Raw genomic sequence first — 24,800 nt, 5'->3', positions numbered from 1 at the left:
GCCCTCCGCCCCCTCCCCCAGCTGCTCGGGCGCCTCCGGGGGCTCCTCAGTCTGGGGGAGCCCCCGAACCTCCCGCCTCTCTGGATTCGGGGCCCCCGCCCGCCTCGGCTCGCTCTTCTCCCGGGCCCGGCTCGCGCCCCTCTTTCTTCTCCTCTCTTCTCTGCCCCGCTCCGCTTCCTGCCTTCCCCCGCTCCCGCTCCTCTCTCTCTCTCTCTCTCTGTCTCTCTGTCTCTGTCTCTGTCTGTCTGTCTGTCTCTCTCTCTCTCCCTCTCTCTCTCTCTCTCTCTCTCTCTCTCTCTCTCTCTCTCGTATGTGTGTGTGTGTCCGTCTGTCTGTCTCTCTCTGTCTCTGTCTCTGTCTCTCTCTTGTCTCTCTGTCTCTCTGTCTCTGTCTCTGTCTGTCTGTCTGTCTCTCTCTCTCTCCCTCTCTCTCTCTCTCTCTCTCTCTCTCTCTCTCTCTCTCTCTCTCTCTCTCTCTCGTATGTGTGTGTGTGTGTGTGTCCGTCTGTCTGTCTCTCTCTGTCTCTCTCTCTCTCTTTTGTCTCTCTGTCTCTCTCTCTCTGTCTCTCTCTTGTCTCTCTGTCTCTCTGTCTCTGTCTCTGTCTCTGTCTGTCTGTCTGTCTGTCTCTCTGTCTCTCTCTCTCTCTGTCTCTCTCTCTCTTGTCTCTCTGTCTCTCTGTCTGTCTCTGTCTGTCTGTCTGTCTCTCTCTCTCTCTCTCTCTCTCTCTGTCTCTCTATCTCACTCGCCAACTCTGTGTCTGTCCCTCCCTCTCTGGGGCCCTCTCTGTGGGTGGGCGGCCGGCCCCCCCGGACCATGGGGTGGGGGTGGGGAGAGGCCGGGCCCGGGCCCGGGCCGGATACTTTGCCGATGCTGTCACTGTCAGAAGCCGGCTCCAGAGCCAGGCAGCCAGGCGGCCCGCACGTGCCCACGGGCACAAATGAAATCGGACTCTCTTGGGATTCCCAAGCGCAAATAAGCGCAGGGAGGCCCAGGGCCGGCCCCCCACCCCTACCCACCTTCCACGAGGACTTGGAAAGATTGGCAGCACCGGGGGCAAGAGATCCGAGAGAAGCTCGCGAGTGGAATGGGGGGGGCACAGCACCCTGAGTCCTCCGGGGTCCTTCAAACTCTCCCTGTCCCGTTCCGCCCCGCCCCAGCTCAGGGCTGCGCCCAGAGCCGCCAGCCTCGGGAGAGAGCAGCCCGGGCTGCGCTTGGGCATCACCGCGGCCGCTGCTGGCCAGCGTCCTCTTGGAGGATGGCCGACTGGGGGGGGGGGGGGCAGGAGGGGCTGCTATCGGGAACGCGGGGCTGCCCATCTCCCACCTCCCAGCGCGCCTGGCCCCGGACAGCGCGAATTCCCAGACAGGCGGGCGAGGCTGGCGGGGCCGTGCTGGTGGTAATGGTGAAACCAGCTGCCCAGGCGCCCGGGGGGTGGGGGGTGGGGGGGCCAAACTCTCACTTAATATTTATTTTCACTCTCCCCTACCCCAACCTCAGGAGTTTGGGAAAAGTCAAGGGTAAATGATCAACTTCATGGCTCCAACACCTGGGTCTGGCAAAACCTTGGTTGCCATGGAGACCCCTCTCTGTCATGAAGTTCCCCACCGCTCTCACCTGCAATCCCGCGCACCCAGAGGCTCTCCAGCTCACTCCCTGCACTCCCACCCAACACTTGAACCGGCTTCATTTTCACTTTGGCATTTCAGGGTAACACCATCATCATAAGGAAACTAGAGCTGCTGCTGCTGCTGCCCTCCCTTCCCCACCCCACCTCTCCCCCCAGGAGTCGGGAGCCTCTTCTCCTAAATGTAATGCCTCGGACAGAGACTGTGAGAGGAATATTTCGGGGGTAGCCCCACCATCTCATCTCTTCTCTCTCTCTCTCTCTCTCTCACACACACACACACATATACACACACACACACACACACACACACACACACACGCCCTTGTCCCTTCAGAGATGGAGCCAATCCAGTCCCTCTGAGAGGACTGAGACTGAAAACAGAAGATTGAATCTGTCTTTAGAGTCATTCCATTCTGAAGTAATTTCTCTGGCATTTCATCCAGTCCAAGATGAAAAGTCCAAAGAACAAAAAAATCAGGAAGAAAAGGAAAGGTAGAGCTTGAGGAAGGGGTCTTAGAAGGCAAGGAAAAGTTGGCCAGCCATTTCCTGGGTTGGTGAGCCACTTTCTGGGTTTCTTAGAGACAATTCTTGCCAAAACTTTAACCGGAAATGTCAAACCAACCTGTCCATTGTTAATGCCAGTCGGGGCCCCCTTGGCAGCTGTACTCAGTGAGAGAAATTCCCAGATAAATGGGAAAGAGGGGAGCATGAATATTGGACTTGTCTGTCTATTATTCTGTTCATGACAGATTATTGGGCAGCTAGAACACCAGCCCTGGAGTCAGGCGGACCCAAGTGCAAATTTGACCTCAGACACTTACTACTTCTTAGCTGTGTGACCTTAGGTAAGTCACTTAACTCTGATTCTCTGGCATCCAGGACCATTCCCAGTCATTCTGATTCATATCTGGCCACTGAACTCAAAGAACTCCAGAGAAGAAAATGAGGCATCCCCTCACTCAAAGCCAACTCGAATGCATATCATAGTATCACCTCTCTGATGTCACAGTCTTCTCTGTTGCTTTTTGTTAAATGCAAGTAAATCAGGGTTAAGTGACTGGCCCAGGGTCACACAGCTAGCGTCTGAGACCAGATACTTAGGTGGGCCCATTGTCTACTTCAAGAATGAAGGACAAAGCAACAATTGCCATATCTCCCACTCAACATGTCTGACTCAAACTCCTCCTTTCCTCCAAAGTAATTCATTAGCCCCCCAAATTAAGAAACATTATAATTAAGAAATTACTATCAGTAGGCATCTGTTATATATCTGCATATACAGAGATAAACATTATATATGAATATATAGGGGCTATCTCCAGGCATCCTGGGCTATAACTTGCCACAGGACCCACATGGTTTTGGTAGAAAGAGGGAGGCTGGTAACTTTGCACAGCTCTGACTCAATTAAATCCAGTTCCTCTGTGAGTCCTGATATCTCCATCCCAATGTCATGGTTCGCTTTGAGAATGGAGGACAAACAAAACAATAACCTTTCTTCCAAATCATCCCTCCTCTCACCTCAGTTCCATTTCTAGTGAGGATAATATCATCCTCTCAGTTACTGAGGCTGAAAACTTGAAAGTCATGTACGTCTGACTCTTCCTCATCCTTATACCAAACCACTTGCCAAGTTTTATTGATTTCACCCCCTCTGATATCTCTCAACACTCATTCCCATCTGATAAGGCCACTACCTTCTTCCAAGTTCTCTTCACCTCTCACCTAGTCTAATGTAACAGCCTCCTCATCTGTCTCCTTATTTCCAAGTTCAAAATTTTATAACTAGGAAGGACCTTACAGAGTCCATCCTTCTGTAGAAAATGATATTGAGGTCCAGAGATGTAGTGACTTAGCCAAGGTCACACAGGACACATCTGAGGTGAAACTTGACCCTGAGTGCTGGGATATCAGGAACAGCATCCTTTCCAGCAAATTGTTCAGACCCTTCCCTCTCTGATACATTTTTCCCACTGTTACTGAAGAAATATTTCCAAAACTTTAAAAGTTCTGACCATCTCTCTTAAAAATCTTCAGTGTCTCCATTTGGCCTCTTGGATAAAATAACAGCCCACCATTTCAAGTCCTCCACAAGCTGGATTCTTGTCTGTCTCCCTAATGGGATAACTTGTACCCACTCCTCTAAGCCAGTCAGACTGGTCTATCTGCTGTTCCCAGTATATATATATATCAGTCCATTTCTGTCCCCGTCCCCAAGCTCACTGTACGGCGCCCCCCCCTCCAAATCTGGAATCTCTTTCCTCCTCACTTTTGTCTTATAGAATCCCTAGTTTCTTTCTATGGGGTCAAGTGGCTTACCCAAGGCCACACAGCTAGGTAATTATTAGATTTGAACTCAGGTACTCCTGACTCCAGGGCCGGTGCTCTATCCACTGCCCCACCTAGCCACCCCCTAGTTTCTTTCAAAGCACAGAGCTGGTATCAGTCACCTCCTATGAGACCTATTTGTAAATGTCCTTTGCCACTAGGCCCCCTCTTCGTCCTGAAACTACTTTGAATCTACTGATCTGTGGGTGTATTTCTTTACCCTAATAGACCATAAGCCCCTTGAGGACAGGAATTCTGGGGGGGTGGGGGGGAGCTTCTCCTCCTCCACACTAATCTGGTGTCTGGCATCTAGCATGGTCTTGATAAAGGATTATGAATTCAAAAGAGGTGGTTCATCTTTCTAGGTTCCAGGATAAGATAACACCCTGCCAGGGAGAAAAGGTGGCCTGAGATTTGACTGAGAAACCTGGGGAGGGAGGAGAAGATTTTTAAAAGTATCCTATAGGGAGAGGAAGCTCAACTGAAGCTGGGCATGGGAAAGGAAAGAGCATGGTTCTGCCTTCCCCTAACCAAGCCAGTCGTGGGGCAAGTTAGCTCAGTTGGTTGGCATGCAGTAACAACCAGGCCAAAGGTGAAAATGCTCTCTTCAGCCTGGGCAATATAGGTGGGGTAGGGTGGTAGTGAAGGTGAAAAGAGTGTTGGAGTTGAGAGACTGAAAGAGTGCTGCTTACTAAGGTTGTAAGCACAGGTGTAACACATTTTGTCTCTCTAAGACTCAGTTTCCTCATCTGTGAAATTCGGATTAAACACTTCTTCATTCATAGGGCAAAGGGATGATGCCCTTTATAAACCTTAAAATTTACATGTTTGAGATATTACAATCATAAACTCTTAGATCTAGAGAGAAAGGAGGCCTCAGGCCATCGCATCTAGACTTTTCATTTTACAAATGAGGAAACTGAAGCCCAGAGAAGTTGTTACTTACATAAGGTTGCACAGTGGCGATTGTTTTCCATTAGATAACAGGATTGATCATAAATCTAGAACTGGAAAGGATCTCAGAGGCTATCTAGTCTGGACCTCTCATAGAGGGAAACAGAGGTAAGGAGTTTAAGTGGTTTGTCAAACATCTAATAAACATCAGGGGTGGGTCAGCCGGGTCTCATGGAGCTTCAGTAATTCTCTACTGCCTTGGGGGACTGGCATTTAAAATCTTATACCTCAGGCAGCTAGGTGGTGTAGTGGATAGAGCACTGGCCCTGGAGTCAGGAGTACCTGAGTTCAAATCCAGCCTCAGACACTTAATAATGACCTAGCTGTGTGGCCTTGGGCAAGCTGCTTAACCCCATTTGCCTTGCAAACCCTAAAATTAAAAAAAAAATCTTATACCTCCCCTTTCAAGTCTCAGCTTAAGAGTTCCTCCAAGAAATCTCACCTGCTTCCACCCCCAAACTGACAGCATTCTCACCCTCTTCACATTTTCCTAGAAGAAATCAGTTCCTTTGCCCCCTGTATCATATTTCTCTGCATACAGGTTATGTCTGTTTCTCCTGCTCTCCTCTCTCCCCCCACCTTAGTAGGCACCTAATATATGTTTATTGAAGGTTGGTCTAGGAGAAGAGATTTAAAAAATGATGTCGCTCTTTTCCTCCTTTATAGAGATGGGGGACTATGGTGGTAGAACATTATAGACACAGTCAGAGTAGAATGTTTAGGTTAGATTTTGCTAAACTGCTTCTTCCTTGTTTATTCTTTGTTGTAAGTTGATTAGTTGCATATGGAAGGGGGTCAGTATATAATCAAAACAAAAAATATTAAATAACTTAAATTCAGCATGCTGTAATGAGAAGACATTGAATCTAAGTCAGAGAATTTGGCTTCAAATCCCAGCTCAGCTACTTGCTATCTACCCTATGTGTCCTCAGACCAAGTCCCTTCACTGTTTGGGACCTCAGTTTCTTCATCTGTAAAATGATGGGTTTGGATTAAATTACCTCAACTCTTTTCTGGCTCTAAATATACTCCACTAGGAATGGAATTTAAGGGTCTTTGCCAAGCATGTGTTATATATCCAGGATTATGTAAGTGGATACCATGGAAAAAAAGAGTTTTTGTTGTTATTTGGCCATTTCAGTCATGTCTGACTGGCCCCATTTGGGGTTCTCTTGGCAGAGATCCTGGAGTGGTTTGCCATTTCCTTCTCCAGCTCATTTTATAGGAAGTAAACTGAGGCAAACAGGATTAAGTGACTTGCTTAGGGTCAAACAACTAGTGAGTATCTGAGGTTGGATTTGAACTCAGGTATTCCTGGCTCCAGCCCTCTATCCATCCTACCACCCTAAAGCAAAGGAAAACAATAGGCCTTTGCCTACAAAACTAATAGGCATCACCCACAAATTGTATTGATTTAGTATCTACTCTTGCTATGGGCAAACAGATTTTGTCATTTGTTTATGGGATCTGGTGGACCCAGGACTTGTCTCCATAAAGAAATAAGATTGGAGCAACTAGTTAAATAAACAGTGGATTGGGGTGCCTAGGTGGTGCAGTGGATAAAGCACCAGCCCTGGAGTCAGGAGTACCTGGGTTCAAATCTGGTCTCAGACACTTAATAATGACCTAGCTGTGTGGCCTTGGGCAAGCCACTTAACCCCATTGCCTTGCAAAAGCCTAAAGAAAAAAAACAAACAAAAAACAAAAAAAAGAATACATTTAAAAAAAGAAATAATTGCAGCCAGAACAAAAAGAAGATATTCTTGTACTCCCATCCCCACTCCAGATTCTTAAATGTTCTACTATTTCTTATCACAGAATGAATAAGAAAACACTAAAGAAAGAAGAATTTTCCAAATTTAAAAACCTTGACTGTTTATTAAGAATACGGTAACTCATTGAACCAAGACTTGATCCAAGGTCACACAAATAAAAGAACCAACTCTTGATTCTTTCTCTCCATTATACCATTCATGCATTATCATGCCTATTACACAGATAAAGAAACTGAGACCCACCCAAGTTCATAAGACTGGCAAGTGTTGCTATACAGATAAAACATGATTGACTCAGCAGATTGACTCGTGTATGCCTGAGAAAAATTCCCTCTGCACATCCATGTGAAGTCAACAGACAAAGACTCCTAAAACTTGGAACAGATATAGCTAAGGAACAGGGTCTCCTGAGCTGATGTGGGCAGGACTTTTTCAGTGATACCTCTGCACCCTCTTCTGGCAAATGGCAAGAAGGTGCTTTGGATAGGATTGGAGAGGGGCCTGTCAGGGATCTTTGATCTAAACTAGGAATCATTAGATGTCTTATGCAGATCGAGAAACTGAGTCTTGGGAAGGTTAGATAATTTAACCAAGGTCATATAGCTAATCAGTACTGAAGGTCAGCTACCTTAGCTTCACAGGCTAGGGATGTTCTCCAGAGAAACTAGACAAAGCAGCGTTTGAGTCCTGGTGACCAAACACTATGTCTCCTCCAGCATCTAGCAGATGAAGTCTTTAATAAGTGGTTGTTGGATGAATGAATGAATGAATGAATGAATGAATGAATGAATTCTGCAATTCCTTACTAATCCAATATGGAGGTAGAGAGCCAGTTAAATGATCTAATTCTCAGAAAGAAATCCTGCAACCTTGACCTTGAACCCATCCATCACAAAGGGGAGGGGCTGTCAGAAAAACTGGGGAGGAGTAGTAGAGGAAATGAATCCTAAACAAGAGGCTATAACTACAAGACCTGCCCTCCAAGGTCCATTAGGTTGAAACACACTGATACACATGCCTAGCAGAGAAGAAATGCCCTCTCTGGGCCTGGGAAAATATCCCAGGAGACACATCCATGAGAATCCCAGCGCCAAGCCTTCTCCCAGAGTCCTGAACAGACCTGGCTGGGACACAGGACACAGTTGGGCCAGAATGAGGGTTGGAGCTCTCCAGTCTCAGTTCCAGGTACAGTTTGGGAAAATAAAGAGAAAACTCTGACTAGGAAAGGGGGTAGGGATGATTAGGGCCTTTTTAATCTAGGTCAGGAGGCACCAGATTTCTTCCCTCCCACCCACACCCCTTTTTCTAAGGGTCATAGGACCTGGAAGCACATGTCCTGTTGTCAGATAGAGAAGTGAAAGACACCTAACCTTTAAACCTGTTGCTGCACCCTTCATCTTGGCATCCACACACCCTCTCACTCAGGTACCTGAACACTGAATATATCTACCCCCTCATTTATGAACTCAGAAACACACATGATACACAGGTTTGTGAATACTGATACGACACATGCAGATGGTACCCATCTCTGACAGATACACCAGCTCCCCCTCCTGGCTCTTACCAGGCTTATATATCTTGGGGTACGAAATCAATAAAAGGGAAAACCAGAACTGGGGGATATAGCAGATACAGGAGAACACAGATTTAACCCTGAGAGGGCTATCCAGACCAGACATTGGACCTAAAAAGGGGGTGGGAGGATGATTTGCCTTTGATCCCAGAAGTCATACTAGCTAATGTCTATAGAGCTGAAGGTTGCAAAGCCCTTTACCACATGTTCTTTGATGTGAACCTCAAAAAAACCATATATGGGGAGGTATTATAATTTCCCCTGTTTTACAGATGAGGAAACTGAGGCTGAAAGAGGCTTAATTTAGACCTGGGAAGGGTCTCAGATCACCTAGCTTTGGAGAATGTAAGTTAAGAGGCCATGGGGTCCCACATCTTCATTTTAATGAAGATACTGAGGACGAGAAAAGTAAAGAGACTTATCCAGAGTCACTCACAAAAAATATACATCCAAGGAAAGATTCAGATTTCCTGATTCCAAGCCCAATGTTCTTGCCCTGGTCTACAAACGCCTCCTGTGAGATATGAAGTCATAAGGGCACCCTCTGCATTTATGTACCATCTCTTAGTCTCTTCTCCCTCAGGTCTGAGAAAAGACCATTATCTGTCAGCAAGAGGGGACCTTGTCAAGATAACTTGTTTCTAAATCCTGGTCCTTCCCCTAAGTCATAATGTCCTAGAGTAACGGATTTAGAGTGAAAGTGTTTGAGATCATTTTACAGATCCAAGCTGCCCCCATCCCTGGGCTCTCAGGGCTGATGATGGAAGGGATCTGATGAAGCCAGGAAGGAGGCTGGAACAAGGTCTTTCAGAAGCATCAGCAACATTTCTCAAAGCCCGAGCCAACTGATAATTGGAAAACTTCTATATCTGGCTTAGTAATAGGTTATAGGATTTGAAGTTATGTATTATTTACACTTACATTCTGGAGGGGCATCGTATGTGATGTATTCAGTCAGAAGATCTGTCACTAATCAAGTGGCACTTTGCCCTCTCTGGCCCTCAGTTTCCCCATCTGTAAAATGAGGGAGGGAGTGGAACAAGATAGTCTCCGAAGTCCTTCCCATCTCCAACAGTCTATAAATCTCTGCCTCTCATCTTATTCTGGCAAGTCACTTCCCTTTTCACGCCTGAGTCATTTTATCCCTCTCTCCTCAGTTTTCTCATCTGTAGTGATGAAGGAATTTCTAGGAAGATGGCAAAGTAAAAAGTCACAAGAAAGCTTAGTGCCTCAAAAGAGCCCAAACTGGGTGGGGGGGGGGGGGCAGTTAAGTGACACAGTGGATAGAGCACCAGCCCTGGAGTCAGGAGGATTTGAGTTCAAATTTGACCTCAAGATACTTACCTACCTAGCTGTGTGACCTTGGGCAAGTCATTTAATCCCATTGCCTTGCAACACCCCCCCCAAAAGTCCAAATGCAGGCAGCTATTTACTCATCTATTTTACTAAGAAAACACATAAGCAATTATTAAACACCTACTGGGGTCCAGGATACAAAGGCAAAAATGAAACAGCCCCTCCCCTCAAGGAAACTGAAATCCTATGGGGGAAACATGACATAAAACACTTTGTAACCTGTAAAACTCTATTTAAATGTGAACGGTATCAACACATGCACTCAGGGACACCCTATCTGTCTTACATCATCAGGGGGCAATTAGATGGCAGTGTGAGCAGAATGCCAGCCCTGAAGTCAGGAGGATCTGAGTTCAAATCTGGCCTCAAACATTTACTAGCTGTGTGACCTTGGGCAAGTCACTTTTTGCTGATTCCTTCCCATCCAGGGCCATCTCCAGTCGTCCTGATTCCTATCTGGCCACGGGACCCAGATGACTGGAGGAGAAAGTGAGGTTGATGACTTAGCACAGCCTCCCCCCCCCACTCAAATCCAGTTCACATGTCTGTCATGGCATCACTTCTCTGATGACATGGTCTTTGAAAATGAAGGACAAATATTATAATGCCACCAGAGATAATTAAATTATTCCATAAAAGTGAATCTCCCCCACCCCAAGCTTTAGTTTTAGCCTGGTCCTTTAAATGGAGCAAAACTTCTTTAAAAATATTTAGAATGAAAATCTTCTAAACGAGATCTCACACACTTCCTTACCTTCATAACCAGGGAATACATTGGGTGAAACACTGTTTCAGGGGTTTGACTTTATTTCCTTAGGAACAATGTTATAAAGATATCCTGTATGCAGATAGCCACTCCAGAGAGTATGGATCCTGAGGATAATGGTGATTTACCACCTTCTTCTGGGTGATTTAGCACACGGTTTCATTGTGTTCTCTGGGTCCCCAGCTCCTGGCCCAGAGCCGGCACCTGGTATTTAATCACTGCTTGGTGAGTTAAATGGAAATGAACTCAAAGAACCCCTGGTCTCTCATTTGACTTCCCTTCTGCTTAGCAGGAAAATTCAGCCCCTGAATCATGGAAAGGAAGCTGTAGAAATTCTCTTTAAACAACTAGCTATAAACCAAACAAGGCTGACTGAGCCACTTGAAAGTGCATGAGTCAGGGCCCTGTTTATACCTTTATTTGAGGGCTCCCGTTATTTCTTCAATTAACCATCTCCTGCCTCCTCCAGTCATAGATGCCAAACGGGAAATGATGATGTGCTCCCACTTCCCTTTCTAGGCCAGTCAATACTTTCACATATTAGCATTGTGAACAGAGGCCTTTGGGGCTTTACTTAAGCTAACAAATGAGGATCCTTCACCGGGGCCTATAAATAGAACTCTCCTTCATGAATTTGTTAGTGGCTCATTCCTTCCTTCCTATCATGGAGCAAACCCAGTTATTGCTAACACAGAGCCAGCCTAGCTCCTTCCAAGAACCCTGTTTCTGGAGAGTCACAAGCCAGGCAGATGGGGAGGGAATGAGGGAGGGCCCCGGCCCGCCACCTCCAAGGAGACATCTTGGTTCCCTAGGAGCCCATGGCTGTTTCTAATCCCCACACAGATCTTACACTCAGAGAGATTTTGAGCCTGTCTAACCTACATCTTTCCTGCTGAGATCCATGCTTCATTTTCCCTCCATCCTCCCTCCAGCAAAGGAACGGGTCAAAATAACAGGGGAAAGTAACAAGATAGAAGGCCCGTAAATAAGATTTGGAGCTCAAAGGGAGCTTAGAGAGATGACTCAACTCCATAATATCATAGGAGAGGACACTGAGGTCAAGATATAACTAGGTTGAGGTGCCCCAGATAGAGAGGGCCACCCAAAGACTCCAAGGTAAAAATGAGCCCTGTCTGAGCTCCCACACTTTGTGGGGTCCCAGCCTTACCATTGGCGATGAAGACATTCCTTGTTATTTTAGCACAGGGGTGAAGAACATGAAAGTCTACCTGGGATGAGCAAGTAGGAGAAAATGGGATTACCCGGCCACACACGTGCACACATGCACACACACACACACCCCGACACACACAACACACATCTCACTAGAGCCAGAGGACCTGAGTTTGAATTCTGATCCTCCTGTTTCTTATTTATATGATCACAAGCAAATCACTGCACACTCTACCTCAGTTTCTTCATCTGTGAAATTAAGGGATTTAGATGATTTCCAATGTCACTTTTAGCTATGGTGATCCTGAGAACTTTTAAAGTCAAATTCTTTTGGAGTGAGAAGTGGAAATGTGGAGAGCCCAGGACACTGCAAATCTGTACCGCCTTGGAATCAGAAATATCTGAAATCAAATCTGACCTCTAGCACTGATCAAGTATATTAACAATAATACATTTATAAAGTGATTCAAAAGCAAAGTGTTTTACATAAATTATCTTATTTGATCTTCACAGTAACTCTATAAGATTATTTTTCATTCTTCATTTTCAAAGAGGACAGTGACATCATAAGGTGATGTCTTTCTGCGTGTGGATTGTATTTAAGTGAGGCAGAGTTGCATAGTCATCAGACTTTACTCTCTCTTCTAGAGTCATCAGAGTCCAGTGGCAGGGCAAAAGTCAAGCTGTCTGGTGATAGCCCAGGATGTAGTGAATGACCTTGGTATCTTTGATGTGTGACCAAGTTCTAAGTGCCACAAAGATCCTGCTTCAACTGCCTTCACGGCCATTGGAACAAATTGGTGCCTATTCTGCTGGGGGACGTCTTCACATGTTTGGAGTAGATATTCCCACTAACTCACTGATGGGTTTGAAGCCTGTCAATTATACCCTCATTGTGGGTTAGCACACACGTGAAGGGATTGACCAGTGTGGCCACTGCCCAGGTTACAGCTTCTTGGAGCCATAGGTGAGTGTTGACCTCCAAGGTGGATGAGCAGACCTGGAAAAAACTCAGCATCAGTCTTCACTGAATACTACATACATAAGGTAGAGGTTATTGTAACCTCATTTTACAGATAAAGAAACTGAGACTTAGAGAGGTAAATATAAATGTCTAAAGTTACATAGCCAGGAAGTGTCTGTGTGTTTGAACTCAGGTATTTCTGATTGCAAATCTAGCTCCTATCCAATACACTATCCTCTCACCTTCAGAAAGCTTTTTCCTGACTCCAAATCTAAATCTGCTAATCATAGGTGTCTAAAAGCTGTACAGACATTTCAAGAAGTGGGTGAGCTCCTTTAGCCTGGAGGTCTCCACACAAAAGCTATATCTCCCCTTGCCAGTATCATATAATGGAGATTTCTTTCAGGTATGAATTGGACTAGATAAACACAGGAGACCTTTCTACCTTTCGAATTATATGACTTTGTCCAAATAATTTCATTTCTATCAGCTCCAGTTTCCTAATGCATAATCAGTTAAATATTAGGCAGCCCCTACCTCAGAATTTTTTTTAGGTTTATATGAGATCATAGAATTACTTTTCTGGAAGGGGCTTCAGAGATCATCTACCTAACTCTCATTTTATTAAAAAAAAAAAAAAAGGAAACTAAGGCCCCAGATGGGGTAAGTGACTTGTCCAAGGGAGTAAGAGGCATGTTTTGAACCAAATCCTCCGATTCCAAAGCCAGCACTCTTTCCCCTGTACTCCCATTTATTGCTTCTCAATATGGGGAAACAGGCTTTGTGAGTTTTAAAATGCTATATAAAGGTCAGTTGTTCATATCATTTTCATACTCTCAAACTTAGTAAGAAAAATTAGTCATCAAAGACTCAATCCAATCAACTGAGAACATGAGTCGTTTGCATGAAGGGGTGGCAGTTCCACCTCTAGGCTTTAACAGGGGTGCTTGCCCCCTTAAAAACTTCAGTGAAGTTGGTAGGCAAATTCTCAGGCCAACCCTGCAGGATCACCATGACTTCTGAATCAGTCATGATATTGGGAACGTCAGGAGTCAGGAGAAAGAAGCAGATGGACTGCATTTTCAGGAGGAATTTACCCATGCAGATCCAAAGAGTTCTAGCTTTGGAATCAGGACCTCATCCCAACCCTGACACTTGTTTGCCTGTGGGTTTCTGGGTCCCAGTTTCCTAATTTGTAAAATAAGAGGGTTGAACTTTGTAGAGGCAGCATTCTGTAGTGGACAGAGCGCCAGACTTAGAATAAGAAATATCTAGGTTAAAACCTTTCTCAGACATTAACTTACAAGTCGTCTAGTCTCTCTATCTTAATTTCCTCATCTGTAAAATGAAGCAGGCTACTGATTAAGAAATGGAGAGTTCAGACAGTTCAGACAGCAATGCAACACACAGAGGAAAATGTAATCTAATAGCCTCGTATTTGATAAACCTAAAGATTCTAGCTCATGGAGTAAGTGCTCTTTATTAGACAAAAGTTGCTGGGGAAATTGGAAAGTAGTCTGGCAAAAACTTAGGTTTAGACCAGCATATGACACCATAGATAAATTATCTTTCAGATTTATGGATAAGTGAAGCATTCATGATCAAATAAGAGATAAGGTAGATCACAGGAAATACAATGGACAATTCTGATTAGATAATATTTTTAAAGTTTCTGCACAAGTGAAACTAATTCAGCTAAACTTATAGTGAAAATAAGTAACTGAGAAGATTTTTAGAAGCAAGTTTGGCAGATAAAGAGTTCATTTCCAAAATGTATGAGGAATTGGTTCAAATCTGTAAGAATAAGGACCATTCCCCAGTTGATAGTCAAAGTATATAAATAGGCAGTTTTCAAAGGAAGAAATTCAAGCTATCAACAGCTCCAATTCATTAATAATTAGATAAATTAAAATCAAAATAACTTTAAAGTTCTACTTTTCATCCATCAGGTTGGCAAAATTGACCAAAAAAAAAAAAAAGAAAGGAAGGAAGATGACAAATTCTCCTTTGGAGGGTCTGAGAGAAATCGGACACATTCATGTGCTACTGGAGGAGCAAATTGATGAACTGAGTGTTGTTACTATTTTGTCCTTCATTTTTGAAGAGAACCATGATGTCAGGGAGGTGATGTCATGACATTGTAAGTGAATCGGATTTAAGTGAGGGATTTTAGTTCAGTCTTCACTGAACACCCCATACATTCCAACCCCTGTAAGGTAGAAGTTATTGTAACCCCATTTTACAGATGAAGAAATTGAGATTTATAGAGGCAAATATAAATGTCTAAAATTACATAGCCAGGAAGTGTCTGTGTGTTTGAACTCAGATCTTATTTTTTCTTCTGGAGCCATCTGGGTCCAGTGACAAGATAAAGAATGATTGGATGGCCCCGAATGCAGTGGAAGACTGAGTTTGACTAAGACAACACCCATTCACTGATTACGGCTATGTAAGAAAAGAGAATGATCTCTTTTACTTAGTCAAAAAAATTCCTTTGGAGGGGCAGAGAGAAATCAGGTACAGTCATGAACTAATGGCAGAGTGAATTGGTGAATTGGTACAGGCATTCAGCATTTTAAATACATGCCCCAAAACTTACTATGGTGTTCATACCCCAGTGATACCATTACAAGGCCTATATCACAGAGATCAAAAATATTTATTGCAGAAGTAGCTGCGTGGCACAATGGATAGAGCACCGGCCCTGGAGTCAGGACCTGAGTTCAAATCTAGCCTTAGACACTTAATAATTGCCTAGCTGTGTGACCTTGGGTAAATCACTTAACCCCAATTGCCTTAAATAAAATAAAATTTAAAAAATATTTATTGCAGTTCTTTTTGTAATAGTAAAGAACCAGAGACTAAGAGGATACTTTGGGGGAATGGCTAGACAAAGAATGGTATTTGAATGTAATGGGAATACTACTGTGTTATAAGAAATAATGACAGAGATGATTTCTGTAAAATTTGGAAAGATTTGTTTGAACTAATGTAAAATAAAATGAGCAAAACAAGGAGAATTTATACAAGAACAACACAATCAAAAACAACTTTGAAAGTCTTAAAAATTTTGATCAACACACTCAGTTTGGATCAATGTACAACATGGAAACAAAGTGAAGTCTGACAGACTGCTTTCCATGGTGGAGGGGGAGTAAGATGGGGGGGAAATTGTAAAACTCAAATAAAATCTTTAATACAAGAAAAAAAATTCTGATCAATGTAATGACTAACCTTGATTCCTAAGGACCAAAAATGAAGGATGCTACTAACCTCCAGACAAAGTGGGCCCAGTCTTGATGTAGAATGGGATAGATTATTTGTACATAGCCAATGTGGGCAGGTAGGTGGCACAGTGGATAGAAAGTCAGGGCTGGAGTCAGGAAGACATCTTCATGAATTCAAATTCAGCCTCACATACTTATTTACTTATTATCTGTGTGACCCTGGGCAAGTCACTTAACCCTGAATGTCTCAGTTTCCTCTTCTCTCAATTCAGATGGAGAAGGAAATGGTAAACCACTTCAGTATCTTTGTCAAGAAAACCCCAAATGGGGTCACAAAGAATCAGGCATAACTGGACAACAATGTGGGAACTTGTTTTACCTGACTGTGCAAGTTCATTGCAAGACTTTTGTTTCTTTTTTCAATGGAAGAGGAGTGGGAGTGAGAAAAAAAATTTTTGTTCGTTAAACTTTTAATTTAAAAATAAAGAATGAGAAGGTTGGATTTGATGACTTGTAAGGTCTCTGCCAGCTCAAAATTTATGATCTTATAATCCAAGCCAAGAGTGCCAGATTTTGTTTCTGAGATTATAGTGGTTCTATGTGATCATAGGATTTAGAATTGGGAGAAATATGGCAGATCTTTGAGATCAGATGTTTTTAACCGTTTTTTGTATATCATGGATTTCTCTGAGAATTTGAGGAAACCTGTGGACCCCTAAGAATAATGTTTTTAAATGTATAAAATAAAATACATAAAATGACAAAGGAAGCCAAGTATATTGAGATAGTTATCAAAAAGTGTTTTTTTTAAATCAACTATGTTCAGAGACAGCAGGCTAAGAATTCCTGATCCAGTCCAACCCCCACACTTTTACAGGGCACCAAAATAAGACCCAGGAGGGGAAGTGACTTGCCCAGCATTCAAATTCTTCCTCTTATTCCAAGGCTCTCCCCATCACACCATACTACCTGCAGGGGATTAAAATGCCTTGAGATAATTTGTGCATAGTTTGGAGAGCTTCACACCATGGAAAAGTTATATTTCCCTGCCGTCAGCTGAATCCTTAATCCTGGCAAATGTGTTCCAGGAGTTCCAAGATTGACTTCCCTTCTTCAGACCTCAGTTTCCTCCCTTGTAATCTAAGAGGCTCGCTGGAATGAGCTATGAAGTTGATTTTCACTCTAATGACCCATGATTCTATTCTAGACAGCTGGAGAACCACATAGCTTTTTAAATACACACCAGACTCCTTCTGCTGGAAACTAAGAATAGGTCTGTCCTGAGTTGACTCATTTCACTAATACCCAAATCTGCTCAGTACTATGGATGCCACTAACCATGAAGAAGTAGAGCTCAGATCTGTTACCCTCCACTCAAGGACCACCATCCTCCCCCACCTAGAACAGAGAACCACAAAGCTCAGAATTAGAAGGGACCTTAGGAACCATCTCATCCTACCACACACTTCATACAAATTCCCTTTTAAGATATTTAAGACATAAATCCCATGAAGACATGAAGTCATTTATAAGCCCCAAAGCATCAGTGAGGAGAAAGCCCATATTGACTCCAAAATATTAATAGCACTTTTGTGATAGCTAAGAATTAGAAAAAATGTAGATGTCTATCAACTGGGGAAAGGCCAAACAAATTCTGGCACATGAATTTATTGCAATATCACTCTTCTGCAAGAAATTACATGTGTTTTCAGAGAAGAATTACAGAGAAATTACAGAGAAGCATGGAAAGAACTATATGAACTGACACATATATAAATGGAAAGATTGATGACACACCCAAAAATCAAAAGTAAGTGTAATAAAATTATAAAGATTGAGTAGGATTTAAATGAAAAGAAATGAAAATGTATCCCCAACCTACACCTTAGTGGAAGTGGGAAGTTCACAGGTATTACATATTGCAGATTTTTTTGGATGTATCAGTCAGTTGTGCTGGGCTGCTTATCTTCCTCTTTAAAAATTACTATTTGTCATATGGGATAGTTTTCTGGGAGGAGGGTGGGGAGAATTACTATGATGATGTAAGAATCAGAAAATGTCAATAAAAACTTATTTTTCAAAAAAGACATTGCCAATGGGGGCAGCTAGGTGGTGTAGTGGATAGAGCACTGGCCCCGGAGTCAGTAGGACTTGCGTTTAAATTCGACCTCAGACACTTAATAATTACCTAGCTGTGTGGCCTTGGGAAAGTCACTTAACCCCATTTGCCTTGCAAAAAACCTAAATAAAAAGAACAAAAACAAACAAACAAACAAGACAAGACATTGCCAATGGCAGAGAAGAGATAAGAAAATGGATCTCACTCCCTTCTTTGTGGAGTCGGGGAATTATGGGTAAAAAAGGGAAGGGAAAGCAAGGAAAAGGAAAGGGAAATAAAATATGAGAAAGAGAGAGAAGGAAGAAGGATCAAAGAAAGTGGTAGAGAGGAAGTCGAAGGAAGGGAAGAAGGGAGGAAGGAAGGAAGGAAGGAAGGAAGGAAGGAAGGAAGGAAGGAAGGAAGGAAGGAAGGAAGGAAGGAAGGAAGGTAGTGTACCTTAAAAGAAGCCAGAGATTCTAAGAATATTATTGACAATGCCTCTCCCCTCCAAAAAACTCTCCTCAGTGATGATGGACACTGCTATTGGCTCACATCTCCAATGTTGGTGCAATATCTTAGTGCCATTAAGTCAGGGAAATCACTGTTTTAGACAAGGAATTGCTAACATTGATATTCCCTTAAGGAGTTCTGCTCGAAGGGCTCTGCTCTGTTCCACCAGAAGCTGGTCTGAGGTACTCTTGTTTGTTGTTTTGTTTTGTTTTTTGCAAGGCAATGGGGTGAAGTGGCTTGCTCAAGGCCACACAGCTGGGTCATTATTAAGTGGCTGAGGCCAGATTTGAACTCAGGTCCTCCTGACTCCAGGGCGGGTGCTCTATCCACTGCGCCACCTAGCCGCCCCTGAGGTACTCTTTGAGGGAAGGGCCCCTGAACTTATCCAGAGAAAATACTAACAAGTCCTCATGTTCAAACAGCCTATTAGAGGGGGGACCAAGCCAAGATGGCAACAAGAGAGGAACTTCTCTTAGGCGCTCTCTCATAAAACTTCGAAACTAAGGACTGTGACTAAACTTTCAAGAGACAGAACCCACAGAGGGACCCAGTGAGGCAGTTCTCCTACTCAAGGTAACCTGGAAAAGAGCGGAAAGGCTCTGCTCCCTGGGGTCGGAGGGGCGGCCCGCCAGAGGGGTGGCCCGCCAGAGCGAAAGAACTTCAAATAGCCTATTATACTCTTGCAAGAAGTTTCACATATCTGGTCTCATAAAATCCTCACAACACCCTCACTGACATTACACAGAAAGGATCAGGGTCTGAGAGGCAAATAGGCTATAATGAAGAGAGTGTTACAATTAAACTTGGAAAGCACTGGGTTCAAATCCCTCTTCAGACACTAACTAGACTAACCCAGGTAAGTCTAAGGAATATTTCTGTTCCCTAGTTTCCTGTTTCACAAAAGCAGGGGCTAACACTAGATGATCTCCAAGGTCCCATCTAATTCTAGATCCATGTTCCTACTTTCATTTTACAAATGAACAAACCAAGGCAGAGTAAACAGTGTGAGAACTCAAATTTAGGTCTCATTCCACCATAGAACAGAAATGGAATACCAAGGAACTGTTTCCCATAATGCCCTGCCAAGGTGCAGGGACAGGAACTCTCTCCAATCCAACAAAGAAGATAAAATAGAATATAAGGTCCTTGAGGTTAGGGACTTTTTTTTTTGGTCATTTTTTTTTGGATTTTCTCCAGTGCCTTGGAGCTTAATAAATGCTTGTTATGGAGAAGTACTAACTCTGTAGCCAAAAAGTCTGGATTCAGGTTCCCTATATGATGCTCACTGATTGATCTTGGACTTGTCATTTTGACCCCATGGACCTCAGTTTCCTTCTTTGTAAACTGAGTAAGGTTCTGGGTTCCTCCCTCCAGCTCTAAATCTGAAGCTGAGATCTATCATTGGAAGAGTAAGGAACCCCATCCAATGGGGTTAGGACCTGTATTCCATCCACACACCTTATATATAGCAAGAAGCTAATAAATGCTTGCTGTTTGAACGATGGGTAGGTGTTTGTTGTCTGGAGCTATTCCTCCAGGTCAGGGCATTTGCCACATTGAGCTAGCCATCTTGCTCTCCTTTTGATACCCAGACCATGTTTTTCACTATTAAGAACAGTTTTTCCCTATGGGAAATCAAAGCCAATGCTCTTGACTTGGTTTTCATCCCTGGTAGATGGCTGATCCAACCAACCCCACCCCCATCCCACCTCCAGCACTCTGCAATAAGAACACCATCCTCTCCTTTGTCCTCAAACAAAGGAAAATTTCCTAATCAGACGATGGACTCTTCCATCCATCCCCATAGCAAAACTCTCAGCTGCCTCAAGACCACTGTGTGACAGCCCAATGGTGCTGCCTCCCCTATATTCCTGGGCTGCTCATTTCCAAACGCGTCGACTAGGGAGTGAAAAATACAGCAATTTCCTCTTCTCATCTTCCAGCAGGGTCCCTCTCTGACAACCCGATTCTTCCTCCCCGCTCAACCACACATAATGGGTTGCTGAACACATGGACAATTCCCAAGGAAAAATTCAAGGACAGTAGTCTCCCAGGTAAAGCCATCCTGCCCCTGCCGTGCCCCCATCCCACCCTGCCCAACACTTGAGGCAGAAGAGACTAGAGAGAATAAGAAACAGAATGAACACTGAATTTGGAAGCTGAGGACCTGGGAGAAAATCCCACTGCTGTCGGCCTAAGTGACGGTGGATGAGTCCCTTCCCCTCACCTAGAAAAGAAAGGGGTTGGACTAGCTGCTCTCTTCTGTCCCTTCCAGCTTCAAATCTATGATTCTAAGGACCTAAGGAAGTCACAGTTGGGGGGTTAACTTATTCTCTGAGCCCTGTCATGACCTGGTAGAAGGGTGAGGACTAGTGAGCAAAGGGTTACCATTAGAAGGGGCACATTGCAAGGGGCAAAGGGATCCCCCTTGAAAAGCTAAGGCTTCAGAACCCATCTCAGAACCAACCCCCTCTAATTCCCTGCTTTAAATTCTCATTTCCTTCCTATTTCCTGTTTCCCTCATCTTTCTTCCCTCAGATATCTGCTGACTAGACTTTACCCTTTGGCTTTCTTATACTATCATTATTAATAATAACCACAAAGTTATATAACATATATTTCTATAAGCCTTCATGTTTTTAAGGTACTCTACTTTATCTTCTCTGAATCTCACAACAATCCCATGAAGCAAATAGTCTCCTCTTTTAGAAGAGGAAACTAAGGTTGATGAATTCAAACTCAAGTCTTCTGACTTCAGTTCCCCTCAACATCATACTGCCTCCATCCCATCTTCCAGCTACATTTAGAATCTTGGTTTTAGAGTAGAAAAGATCTCAGAGGTCATCTTAGTCTAGCCTCTCTTCTTCCAGATGAAGGAAAGTGAACCCCAGAGATGTTCAAAGACTTGCTCAAAGCACATAGGCAAGAAGCATCAGAGGCAACATTAGAACCTCTGGCTCCAGGGTCACTGTTCTCTCTTCTATAGACAGTTAATAGACATTTATGAAGTACCCATGTGGTAAAGGACAATGTAAGACTCTAGGGATAGAAAAGGGGATCAAAACAGTCCAACATTATGAAACTCACAGCTAGGTGGTGCAGTGGATAGAGCACTGGTCCCAGAGTCAGGAGGACCTGAATTCAAATTCAGCCTCAGAAACTTAATTACCTAGCTATGTGACCTTGGGCAAGTCACCTGACCCCATTGCCTTCCAAAAACAAAAAAGGAATTCACAATGGAATATTCCAAATATCCCCCATGTTTGTCTTGTTGGGGATTTACTCAGTCTCTCCTGGGTTCCAAGGAAGCATTATCAAATTGATTTGAGCAGAAGGATCTCTCGTTTTCTGATTTCCCTAAGGTCATGTGCCAGCTAAACCAACACCAGAGTCCAAGCCTCCTAATTGCTGCCCCAGTGTTCTCCTCGTTGCCTAGCAGCCTTCTTTGGCAGAAATTGTAGGAATTTTATTGGCCCAGACAGAGGGTGATTGCCATCTGAATGTCAGCTCCCTTAGGGCAGGGACTGCCTCACTTTTGTGCTTGGGTGTTGATCTTAAGAGTCTTGAACCCATCAGCAGCTTTGAGGCCCTGGGCAAGGCCTTAATAGTTAACTTTACATACAGACAGATAAATACTGCTATGTGTATGGGTGTGCATATATAGGCACAGGTGACATATGATGTGTGTTACACCTAAGTATATGCTGGCATATATGATGCGGGTGGGAATGTACTAATCTTAGAAGAGCTTTTTCTGTTTTCAAAGAAGATGATGAGATCAGGGAGATGATGCCATGACAAGCCCATGAATTGGATTGGAGTGGGGGGTGGGGCCGGGCCAAGTCACCAACCTCACTTGCTCCTCCGGAGCCATCTGAGTCCAGTGGTCAGATAGGAACCAGGTCCAGCAGAGACGGCCCTCAATGGGCAGCAATCAGGGTTAAGTGACTTGCCCGAGGTCACACAGCTAGAAAGTGTCTGAGGCCGGATTTGAACTCAGTTCCTCCTGACTTGAGGACTGGTACTCTACTCACTGTTCCATCTATGCTATCTAGACATGTGTACATATATGTGTATCTGTGACTATACATTCATGATATATAATATAGATACATGTAATTTGTACATACCATATCTGAATGCATATGAATACATATTTATACACATAATGTACATGGCATAGCTATATGTAATATGTAATGTTTTACAAACCCCGAAGTGCCACGTGAATATCAGTCATTATTAAACACCTAAATAATTCCTTGTGGATTAACTTGGTTGAGCACCAGGTGTGGTCCTGTATTTGAGTGCTGACCACCATTATCCTACAGAAGCTAGAGGCCTTGGAGTTGGGTTCCAGTGAGACATTCACACCTCCCTCTCTCTCTATCTCTGTCTGTTTGACTCTCTGTTTCTGTTTGTCTATCTCTCTCTCAGTCTCAGTCTCTATCCTGTCTCTATCTTTCTGTGTCTCTCTGTCTCTCTATCTCTGTCTCTCTCTGTCTCTCTGTCTCTGTCTCTCTGTTTCTGTCTGCCTGTCTCTCTTTCTGTCTCTCAGTCTCTGTCCTGTCTCTATCTATATCTCTGTCTCTGGCTCTCTGGCTCAATCTCTGTCTCTCTGTCCTGTCTCTATCTCTCTCTGTCTCTGTGTCTGTCTCTGTCTCTCTGTCCTGTCTCTATCTCTCTCTGTCTCTCTGTCTCTCTGTCCTGTCTCTATCTCTCTCTGTCTCTGTGTCTGTCTCTCTGTCTCTCTGTCCTGTCTCTATCTCTCTCTGTCTCTGTGTCTGTCTCTCTGTCCTGTCTCTATCTCTCTCTGTCTCTCTGTCTCTCTGTCCTGTCTCTATCTCTCTCTGTCTCTGTGTCTGTCTCTCTGTCTCTCTGTCCTGTCTCTATCTCTCTATCTATGTCTCTCTCTGTCTCTGTTTGTCTCTGTCTCTCCGGCTCCCTCTTGTGGCCACCTCGGGTATACACTCACAAGATTGCTAATTAGGGCAGCTTTTCTCTAAGTGCTCTACACTGGGATCCGAAGGCCCAACCTTGACCTCATTCACTAACCGTCTAGACACAGCTGGGGAATCAGGTATCCCTGGCTCCCGAGCCTTAGTGGCGGCCCCACCCTTGCTCTCTGGGACGCTCTAGGCTCCTTGCCAAAGCCAGAATGAGAAACAGAAATCTTCCATGGCCCCACAGAACCTCCCCTCATCCTCCATCCAAAGCCATAAGCAGACAAAGAGCAAAAGAGCTTCCAGCCCAGGACCCTCATGCTTGGAAAGAGAGAGACATATTTTCTGGGGATGGCTAGATTTCTCATTACTATAACTACCATATGTCCACCCTCAGTGTTGGTGGCAAGGGGGTAACAGTCCCCCCAATATGGAGCCCTTCTACTGGGCACTACCTTTCACCCAACCCCTTCCAAAGAAGGCACAGGATCATAGAGCTAGATCCAAAAAAGAACTCAGAGCTCACCCCTCATTTTACAGAGGGCACCCAAGGTCCCATGGAAAGTAAGTGCCAGAGGTAGGATTTGAACTCAAGTCTTCTGATTCCCTGAAGACCCCTCCTTGGTGGGATCTGGGAAGTCAGGGAGTCAGCCTCTGGAGAATGGGATTCTTTCCCTTCTCTGTTTAGGCTCCCATTCTCACAATCATTAATAACTCAAGACAGCTTCCTTTAACTACTGTCAGCGAAGGAGAGGGAAGAAGAAAGAGGTATGTTTCAGAAGGTCTCAGATAAGGAGGGGTCCCTGAAAACTTCCCTTATAAATAATACCACAAAGGGGGCAGCTAGGTGGCTCAGTGGATAAAGCACCGGCCCTGGAGTCAGGAGTACCTGGGTTCAAATCTGGTCTCAGAAACTTAATAATGACCTAGCTGCCACTTAACCCCATTTGCCTTGCAAACCCCCCCCAAAAAAATAAATAAACAAATGAATGAATGAATAAATAAGTAAATAAATAAATAATGCCACTGCCCAGTTAGGTTCATGAAAAGTAGATACTGCCATTATATAGAAAAAGTACCTCTCCTACCCTTGCTCCCATCTAGAATGTGTAAAGAAAACAGTAATTAATCCCCAAGACAGAAATGAGCTATGGGGATGGGGGAGGGGGAGAAAGGAGGAAGGCAGAGAGAGACAAGAGATGGACCAGTGAAGGAGAAAGGGGAAGGACTGGCAAAAGAGGGAAGGAAAGAGACCAAGTGATAGTAGGAAACAAGTAGAGAGTCAAAAGAGAAATACTGGCATCAGAGAGAGAGAGAGAGAGATATGCAGAAAAGACTGAATAAAAAAGAGAACTACCTACAGAGGCAGAAAGGGACATAGAGAAGCCTACCAAGAATAGTGCTTTACTATAAGTCTTGATCAGTTTACCAACACTATTAGCCTCATGTCCTCAACAAGACCATGAGCTAATGGAGTACAGAGAGAGTGTCATATACAGATAC

General features: G+C 44.0%; 1 protein-coding gene across 3 annotated transcripts in view; it reads right to left on the bottom strand.

Moving 5' to 3' along the window:
- RAP1GAP2 (RAP1 GTPase activating protein 2) overlaps positions 1–24,800 on the bottom strand; it is a 271,689-nt gene that overhangs the window by 195,308 nt on the left and 51,581 nt on the right. The gene's annotated exons all lie outside the window — the stretch shown is intronic.

This window comes from Macrotis lagotis, chromosome 5 (assembly GCF_037893015.1).
Source record: "Macrotis lagotis isolate mMagLag1 chromosome 5, bilby.v1.9.chrom.fasta, whole genome shotgun sequence".
In the NCBI taxonomy this organism is placed as follows: domain Eukaryota; kingdom Metazoa; phylum Chordata; class Mammalia; order Peramelemorphia; family Peramelidae; genus Macrotis; species Macrotis lagotis.
This window is presented reverse-complemented; position numbering and strand designations above follow the sequence as displayed.